The 10,715-nt window shown below is 30.8% G+C and overlaps 1 pseudogene; it reads right to left on the bottom strand.

Moving 5' to 3' along the window:
* Positions 1–5,412, bottom strand: LOC102614249 ((E)-beta-farnesene synthase-like; annotated as a pseudogene).
* Between the last annotated feature and the right edge of the window lie 5,303 nt (positions 5,413–10,715).

The following is a 10,715-nucleotide window of genomic DNA, read 5'->3' as shown; positions in this document are numbered from 1 at the left end:
GAAATTAGAAGAAAAATATTTTATTATTAATTTTTTAACTAAAAGGACCACAATTTGGAACAATATTATTTGGCGACACATTTTCTAGCTAGGCATGAGTAGCTAGCTAAATAGCCAGCACGACCTTCATTTATTACAACTGCTCAAATATACCCGATGGAAAATCAATAGCATGACGTTAATCTTCAGATCGCAAGGGGTTCCGTCAGCAACAAGGCAACTTGGCGTTTCATCATCAATGAATGGGTGTAGCGATCATGACCATCGTCGTAGATAAAATGGCCTGAACGTGCGAAATAAAGAACCCGCTGAAGCGTAGGTAACGAGGCAGTCGTTGGGTTGAGAAGCTCCTCATTTATATCTTTCCAACTGTCAGCAACTTCTAACAACAACTCTTTAACTGCCTCTTCCTCGGAGACGCCATGTTGATTCTTGTAGCACTCAACTGCTGAGGGAATATGTCCTCTCTTTTGCTCAAACTACATCACGGATGCATATGAATTGGTTATAAGAGAACTAAAAAAAAATCATCAGTTAGCTAACTTTTTTTTTTTTCCTTGGGCATATATGTTACGTGTTGTTATGTGTTAAAAGAGAGTTGAAAAGAAATGCAGCCGCAGAGACCGAATGGTTTTCAACAACCTTTATTTTACTGACAATTTCTAAGTTTGAATCTCGAGAAGCTAGGTGTTAGAAAAATTGATTTGGGCTTCACCCACATCTCTACCTTTAAAATAGATAAATAAATTATGTACTATGATGACGCGCCTTAAGATACATTACAAAATTTCTCTTCGAGAGTAGTGGTGAATATAGTCTTATTGAATTGAATTATAATGTAGAATGAAAAGTATTATTTACCTTATAACCTGCTATGTCATCCATGAACCTGACAATGGTTTGTGTCGCTTTAACACTCTTAGCGTTTTTAAGAATGCATTCAAAATTGTCCTTCGTTGCAATAAAATCACCCAAATCAACGAAGGAAGCGACTGCTACCGGAAGAAAACCGATACTTCTTAATGCAACTGATTTGTATTCATCGAAGCTTGGAATATAACCTTTATATAACCACTTGGCTTCGGTAAAGTACAACATAATTAATTCTTGCATCTGAGCAACATAACCCAAGTCAATAATAATCACCTTGCAAAATCATATAACATGAAATTGATTATTAATAAAGTAAGGAAAATGATGTTGACCCGGGACAAACCCTGAAATTGCGTCAAATGACGCCATTTCGGCTCTTAATTTTTTTTGTTTTCAAGTGTTATTGAACGACGACGTTTCTGTTTCAATTTTTATTTGTTCTTATTTGCTTTCAACGAAGTCGTTTTGGTTTGTAAATGGCAGCCTTCTTCTTCCTCTTTCTTTAACCCAGCTGAACCTTTTCTTCCTCCTTTTCTTCGTTCTCTTAACAGCACTGTTTCTGCTTGAATTATTTTTTTGTTTGTTTGTTATGATTTGCTGTGAACGAAGTCGTTTTGGTTTGCAAATGGTAGTCTTCTTCTTCCTCTTTATTTAACCCAGCTGAAACAAGTAATTAATTAAGCTTCTTCTCTCTTTTTTTCTTTTTAAAATTTTTATTTGTTTAGGGGTGGGTAAATTTTAATTATTAGATCTAAAAAAAACTTTTTTTTTTTTGGGTGGGGGTGTTTTGAATTTGTGCAATGTGCAAGTGGTCATTGATAGCTAGAAGATTACCAGCAAGCATAGATAATAAAATAAAGAATTATTAGAATACACACATCAAGCAGAAGTTACTTAACCATGGCCTTGACCCTCAAACTCACCGCCCTCTCAGCCAAATTCATAACCATAATAATTTCAACAAATAGACTATTAATAATAATGAAGAAATAATGCATAGTAGCACCCATTAACAAGAAATTCTCGACTTAGAGCTATCCATTCGACTTTCTTCTTCTGGATTTGTGGACTCAAGACCACTGCAGCAACGACAACAGCCGCAGCAACAGAAGCAAGTTGTTGGTTACAACAAGTTTTTTGAAGTGAAGCAAGCAGTTTGTTTGTGTTGGCAATTGGGTTTTGGGAGAAGTAAACTGTGTAAGAATTGTACTCAAAATTCTAGTATGGTGAAATGAAGAGGAAGAGAAAACAGATGGGTTCTGGGCTTTTGGCATTGCTTTTGCCTTAAGCGTGAGAATTTTGCCTTTTGAAAAACGGCGTCGTTTTAGATCTCTTTCAGGGTTTGACTCGAGGCAAACATCAATGCTGATAAAGTAATTGCTTACCGTCTGTTTTGCATATGATATGCCATACGATCTTCATTCCTTTGCCAATTCTTCCTCAGCTTCTCTATAAATATCTAAGAGTGCCTTGAAAATAAATTTCATGTATTCTGGCAGTGTATCGATGAGGCCAATGTCCCATCTGAAAAAATCAATTATAATTGTTATGTTAGCACGTTCTTAAGAAAATATATAAGCGATAAAATTAATTTATTTCTAATAAAAGTATATTATGAATTAAATATCCAATCAAAGAATTATATTATAGGGTTATTATTGTTTACTTCAAGAGTTGTAAAATATCAAATGACTATAAGAAGTATCATTTCCTATCATTTTACTACTTTTTCGTTAAAACCATTAGTTGATTAGTAAAATATCAATTTTTTGTTTTACGGTAAAATTAACAAATAGAGGTATCAAATAAGAGACAAAAATTATTGGCATGCTCTTTAATTGTAAAATAATGGTTTTAACCATGACTTTATGAATAACCCTAAATTTATCGTAACTATAAAAATGGTGCATTAACAAAATACTCTTGGATATTTTTCTTAAAAAAACACACAACTTATTCTAAAAAAAACACTTAAAGTTTATTTACAGAATCAACATTTCCATATTTAATTTTTTTTCTTCTAGAATAGATTGTGAGTTTTTTTGGGCAAAAATTTATAGGGTATTTTTGTCAATTCACTACTTTTATAGTCATAATAAATCAAGGGTTATTCAAAAAATTATGGTTAAAACTATTATTTAAGAATTCATCTTTAAAACTATTATTCATAATTTTATGTATACTATTGGATACCTCTATTGTGCATTTTATCATAAAGAGTAAAATTCATATTTTATTAATTAACTAACGATTCTAATAGAAAAGTAGTAAAATAAAAGGTTTTACAAAGTTATAGTAGTAAAATGATGGGGAACAATACTTCTTGTACTTATTTGATATTTTATCATTCTTGAAGTAATGAAACGATAATAATCCTTTATTATATAGGCATGGGGTCTTGTTAAGTCAAATCATGTATAACATACAGCAACCGTAATAGTCACTCATGATGTCCCCATTATTTAGGTTATTGTAACCTATAAAATACAGATAATGCAACTTAACAACTACTAAATAGGGATGTATATGATTTTATAACCTTGTGACTGCTTCAGTAAAAAGTGTGAGCTCCTCAAAAGTACTGTAAGCATCAAATGTGTCGTCTATTATGGATATCATGCATATCACTTTGGATGCAAAAGTTCTACCAAATGCCAATTTGGGCTCATAGGACACTCCTAATAACATCCAGATATATATCTCCACTATTCTATCTCTTGCATAAGGCACCTTTTTAGGGAAGCCTAAATCGTTCCACCACCTGAAATTCAATTTTAAATCTAATTAGATAGATATTTTTCGATATTATAAAGTGGTCACTCTAACAATCGTTATTTCTGTAGTATATAAGAAATACAAAGAAGAACACAATTTGGTTTCATCTTTTAAGGAAGTAGCAAGGGAATTATGAAAACTCGAGGGATATGTGGCAAAAGTTAAAAATTTTAAAGAGAAGTTGGAAATCTTTCATGTTATATTTGGAGAATTTGTTTCATGAAAAAAAAAAGAGAGAAATTTACATGATTTATTTTTATTGTTTTGTACTTTCATCTAATCAATGAATTTATATCACATCCGTTCTTAAAAAAAATTATAATTGTATCATTACTCTTTCATTATACACATTATCCTCCAAACGCTATAACTTTTTATTATTATTATTATTAGCAACAAGCACATAATATACAAAAACTATAACCACTACCACTGTTGACAAATCTAGAATACATAAAAATTTTACTGCAAACTAAAAATCTTGGTTTGGTATTAATAAATAAATAAATAATAATAATAACTATTATAAGATATTTTGCCTTTGATTATACAAGGGGGAACTGGTAAAATATGATTTCTCTTTCTAGGGAAAGTGACAATCTCCCATTTCAAAACAACACCAATAATAGGCTTTTCCACGTTGAAAGAATATATATGAAGTTACCTGGTCATGATACTTGCTTCCTTCTGGTGTGCTGCTTGTAATATATTAAAGTCTAACTTTGCAAACTTGAGCAAAGTTTCATCATGCAAATCATCCCTTGAATAGATATCCAAAAAATACCTTGCCTCTAACCTTGCTGCGGCTTTACGGAGAGGAATTTGCAGAGAATGACGTATTTGTTCAGCAAGATTAGAGTTTACATGAGAATGATCAGATACAGATATTACTGACTTAAGGTGAGTGGTAGTGAAAACAATGGCTTCATCTAAAATGTCTTCTCCCCGAATTGCTAGGTATGCTGCCTCGTACAAACTCAACATGCCTCGTATATCGTTGATCAATGATTCCTTGAATTTACCTTCATCATCTTTGAACTTCTCAAACACATCTGATGACCATATTCAAAAGAGGCGAGCTAGTCTCGATTAGTGTACATGCTTAAATTTAATTTGATAATCAACAATAATCTTGTAATTAACATAAATAGTTTAATTAACAAAATGAGAAACTATTGCATACCACATGAAATCTTAACTCCTTGCTGTCTAAAAAGTCGAAAACGAAGAGAAACAACGTATAGATCATCACTGTCAAGATCATGAGATACCTTTCCCAATTCATCTTCAATCTCTTTTTCAAAATGATAAGCGACACCTAGTCGTTGTACTGCATCAATCATGTGTAGTTTTTGGGCAAGCTTATTGGCAGTAGTGGTTATCATCCTCCTGACCTCTTGCTTCAGTGCTGCGTGCTGTTCTTGAGTTGCAGCGTCAATTGTCTGCAAACGCAAGAAATTACTTAATATTAATGCATTACGTATGTCTAACAAACGATTACATATGACATATGATTGTACATCGATTGGGCTTGCCTCTCTGATAATTAATGAGATATTTTGATATTGCAATTTTTTAATTACCTCGACATCGGCAGCGGATTTCAGGAAATGGTTTCCCCATAAAGTAGGATGAAAATCTGCAATGGGACGAACAGTTTCTTCAGTTGAACTGGAAACTGCTGCTAGAAGTGGAATAGACATATCTTTCATTCCGTTTCAGACAAACCAAATACAACTATATAGTTTGTTTTTAAGAGTAGGAGTTGCAAAAACCTCAAGACACAAATGCTCTATATATAGAGAGAAACGATGAGGTAGTGGAACACTTTCGTTGGTACTTTGTCATGTGCTCAGTAGTGATCCTACGTTGGGATCATTAAATTTAATATTAAAAAAGCCAATGGATCTGATTGGGGGATGCATTATTAAACCATATGATAAAATACTCTTGGACCGTTATCTCAACATATTATGGGTGCGTTTGAGATTAAGGTTAGACAGCTGCAGCTTAAAAGTTATAGTAGTAAAGTATTTTGTAAACACTAGCTGCTGTAACTTGAAAATTATGTTGATATAATTTTTCACTTGTATAATAGAGAATCTATTATATCTTTAATAATTTTATTAAAATTATTATTTAAAATTTATATTTACTACATATTATTAACTTTTGTTTCATATTTACAGCTTTTTTTCCACTGCAGCTGTAGTTTAAAAAGTACAGCATCTCAATCCCAAATGCAACCTAAGATGATTGCGATCATTTTACATAAATTTTTAAATTTAGAATTTGTTTTTGAGGTAATGATAGAGAGTTAACTCTAACTGTATCTCTAACTCTATACAAAAATACATATATAAAAATTAAAATAGTAATAAAGTTATATTAAATTTTATCTTAATCACAAACTGGCCACAAAAATTTATCTTGATCAGATTGAGGTGGGGTTCATTGATGATAGGGATCCATATCATTTTTCAGCTTTCGTATGCAACTTGCATATTGTGATATTGTGCGTACATTAACTAACTACTCAGCGTAACGACCGTAAATTATTTTGAAAACCTATCTCTGTTTTAATTTCACAATAATAATATTCCAAGAAGGCCATAATTATTTAACTTACATTTATTTTAAGAGTAATGATATAGCCACAAACTCTTGTAGAAACTTATTTTGTATAAACTGATGTGACATGATAAAATTTGTTGAATTAAATATCACTTGGCCCACATAATTTGTTTTTATTATTTTATATTTTCATTCAACCAATGAATTAATCTCACGTCAGTTTGTACAAAATAAGTTTGTACAAGAGTTTGTGGCTGTATCATTACTCTTATTTTAATTACTCGTACCAAGCAAAATATTTCAGTTATTTTAACTAAATAAATATATTTTAGTTATTCTTAAAGCCAAAGTCTATTTCTGGATAGTAAATTATCCAAACATTTTATTGGGGGGTGTTTCTAATAACTCCAATGATATCATAAATATAAAAATTTACTTTATGCAGGACTTATCTCAAATAAATTCTCTAATTCATTTTGAAGATGAAACTAAAAAAAAAAAAATTGAATCATTGAGGCTTAATTAAAATATTTTACTTAGAGTTCCAATGATATTTAAGGGAATATGATTTTTATCGGAATTTCTTCTCTTAACCAATTTTTCAAAAATTCTATTTCAAATAAATTAAGATCATTATAAGTGCATTTAACAAATTTCACGATTCTAATACTGAAAATACTTGAACAACCAGGGATCTTAGAAAAATAGTATGTGAACCACATTTTTAGCTATTATCAACAACAGTAATATAATATATTTTCTAATCCCTAGTGTTCCCTTCGTGGGTCTGCCGATGCTATCAACAATAACAAGCAATTTTTAATAAAAATAATCATTTTACTGTTCTTTTTAAATGTACTTCTATAATTTTGAGAGATTGGAAGATTTGAATCCTCTACCTAATGAATAAGGGAGAGAAGAGTTGTCGACTAACTCAATTAAAGAGCTCCGTTGGTTAGTTTACTATTAAATTTTGGTGTATTTTATTTACGAGTGAGATTATTTGCACTCTAAAATGTACTTTGAACACCATATTAACTAAAAATTTATGGTACTAAAATAACATTCATATAATTTAATATTAAGGATAATTTAGAAAAATAGTTAAACATTATGAATTTGGACACCTATCTAACACATCCATTAATCATACCATTATTTATGCTAACCTTAATTTCATCTCTTTTATTGGGTGCCGAATTGAATTTATTTTGTACTTAGAGATCATAAAAGATTTGTGGCCAAGTTCCAAAAATATATGAAGATGTTTCTATTAATCCTTTTTGTTATTTTTAATTTTGTTAATATGTTAATTTAGGTGGTCTTTTGCTTTAAAGTTTAAAGCGTACAAGGCGACGAAGAAGAAAAATGTTGAAGATGCTGGCTCGATCAATAAGATGGAATATGGAAGAATTATTTTGAACATATATCCAATTAATTGTGCTTTGTGCAGAAAATTAATGAAAAAGGAATAAGAAAGAAAAAGTTTTGAGTATACATGATCTTGTAGGATGCCCCAGCAACCAAAGAAAAGTTTGTTATTGTTGAAATCCCATAACACTTCTGTACAAGAAGGACTTGTGTGAGGTGGCCGGTTGGTCCACCGATGGTCTGTCATTTGTAGAATAGTAGGTCCGAAAATGAAACAAAAGTCGTACTCACTGAATTAAGTTTACCATCAAAAAAGAAAACAATCAGTGACTAAACTGACATATGACCTAATTGAATTTAATGGATCTTAAAATACAATGAATCACGGAATAAAACACTACTGAAGTGACTGAAATGATTTATGACCTTATTTAGCACGCTAACATATGCAAATTCTGTTCTACAAATCAAGATTATAGATAGCACATCCCATATTACAACTCATATTTAATTATATTAGTATATTAATATTTTTAATCAGATAATTATTGACACTAATTTATAAATTTTATATAGCATAATCTGGGTACTGGGGACTAATTTATAAATCTACAATTTACAAATTTTATATAACACAGCCCGGGTCATGTTTCTATTTAAATAGGCTTTACAGTTAACAGAATATTAAAATTATTTTACATAATATTCAAAATAATTTCTGTTTTAAATTTATTTACTTTAATATCATGTTTCTATTTATTATTAAAATTACTTTATTATAATAAAATAGGTCTAATAGATTGTAAAATATTTTAAAATTTTAAAATTATTTTTCTTCTCAAAAAATTATTTTAAAATGTATATATTATTACATTTATTTTAATGTCATATTTTTATTTATTATAAAATTTTGAGGTCATTTTTTTTTAGTTCATAGAGTTAAAAAGGTATTATGATTAAAAAAAAAAGGTCTTAATGACTCTTATTAAAAATTTAGGAGTTTTTATAACCATTTCTCCAAATCTTGAAAGTATAGATATCTTTATTCCTTTAATTTATTTATTACTTTAATAAAATATAAAATTCTTCTATTATAAAATCATTTTATATTTGCATTAGCACGCACGTGGGGCATAAAACTAGCGTTGCAACTTTATTCTACGTAAATTAAGTTAAGATGATCTCAAACCATGCTGGCAAAAAAAAAAAAAAAAAAAAAGAGGAGGTATACGACTTGCTTATGTAGTCATGATGGCAGAAAAATCCCATCTGTTACAGGATCTGGGAATCTTGACTAGGGATGATAAATATCTAATTATGGATGGACAATATCTATCAAAATATAAATTTATAATTATTTATGATGAATATATTTATATTCATATTCAATATTTAATAGTGGACATGAATATGAATTTTATCCATATAGATATGGATATCTATGGATATTTAATTTTTATTATATAAAAAATAATAAAAAATAAAATAAAAATAATAATATAGAATAGTTAAAACCATATTAGATGGACTAATACTAAAAGCAAAAACAACAACTCACTCGCCGTAAGAAATTGATTAATTTACTTTCTTTACTTTCACCACTTTGTTTTCAGTTTTTAATTAATTAATTTCATTTCGTTTTCTCCGTATTCATCTCCAGTTGCGTTTTGTTCTACATCAATGGAAAGAATTTCAGTTTCAGCTACGACTATTTTCGTTTATTGATCAGTCCAAAGTCAAGATTTTTGAGAGAGTCAACCAGGGACAAGAAGGAAAAAAATAAAGGAAAAAAGAAACCATGGTTGTTGTTGAATCAGCGAGTCAAGATTCAGTTGTATCGTCAGCGGGATCGATATCGGCATCAAACGGTCAGGATCATCCGAAGCAAAACGGAGGAACGATGGTGATGTCGCTCGATCAGGGATTGTACAACCAGAACAATCAACGATCCAACGGCGGAGGGGATTTCAAGCGTGACATGAGGGAGTTACAGGAGCTGTACTCGAAGCTGAATCCGATGGCTGAAGAGTTTGTGCCTCCTTCGCTTGCTAAAACTAACAACAATAATTTAGTAAATTTGTTTTTGTTTTTTTCATATAAATTAATTAGATTTTGGATTTCCATTAAATATCTATACCCATCTAATATCTAATTAAATATTTTTAAAATTATCCATATCCACATTCAAAAATATTTTAGATGGATATTATCCAATTCAATTAGATTAAATGTTTGGATATACAATTTAAATAGACCAATTTATCATCCTTAAATCCAACCAAATTGGGACACTTTTTAGGTGTGGAATCAGTTTAAAATTTGATTGGACCAGAAAGGGCCTAGGATTAAAGCCGAGATTTAGATTGGGTTGGCTTTGCTGCTTGTCATGGCTCTAAAACCCAACCCAAAGTGCTTCTGGCTTTTATCTAACGGTGTTAAAAAATTCGGGGATGTCAATTCTTGCCATTTCATTATACTCAAAGCAAGGATCCACAAAATATACTGTTTATGAGCCCTTTCAACATTTCTTTGCTGTAGTTTCTAAAAAAATTTCATAAATTACATCAACATATACATGTATGACTCAAATTATAATCCCATGTATGACTCAAATTATAATCCCATTTCAGGACATTTTTATAGAATGCGCCCTATCAAAAAAGCTTAAACACCCAAGAGTGATGGAAAAGGTGGAAGTAGAGGCAAGGAAAGACTTTCAAAAGGAAAGAATTGTTGAGGAAGCATGCCGACATGAATTACAACACTTAAAGATAGTTGTTTGGGGGAATAAAATAGGATAACCATGATCTCCTAAAATAAAAAGTGAGCAAATGGTTGATAGACTAATAAAAGGTAATTCTTGTGACCCTGAGTAGACCATATCGACCAGGTGGTAATCTTGAGACTACGAGCAGACCACTTCGACCAGGTGGTAATTCTTAAGACCATGAGCATACCACCTCGACCAGGTGGTAATCTTGAGATTATGAGCAAACCACCTCGACCAGGTGGTAATCTTGAGACTACGAGCAGACCACTTCGACCAGGTGGTAATTCTTAAGACCATGAGCATACCACCTCGAGCAGGTGGTAATCTTGAGATTATGAGTAGACCACCTCAA

This window comes from Citrus sinensis, chromosome 9, assembly GCF_022201045.2.
Source record: "Citrus sinensis cultivar Valencia sweet orange chromosome 9, DVS_A1.0, whole genome shotgun sequence".
NCBI lineage: Eukaryota > Viridiplantae > Streptophyta > Magnoliopsida > Sapindales > Rutaceae > Citrus > Citrus sinensis.
This window is presented reverse-complemented; position numbering and strand designations above follow the sequence as displayed.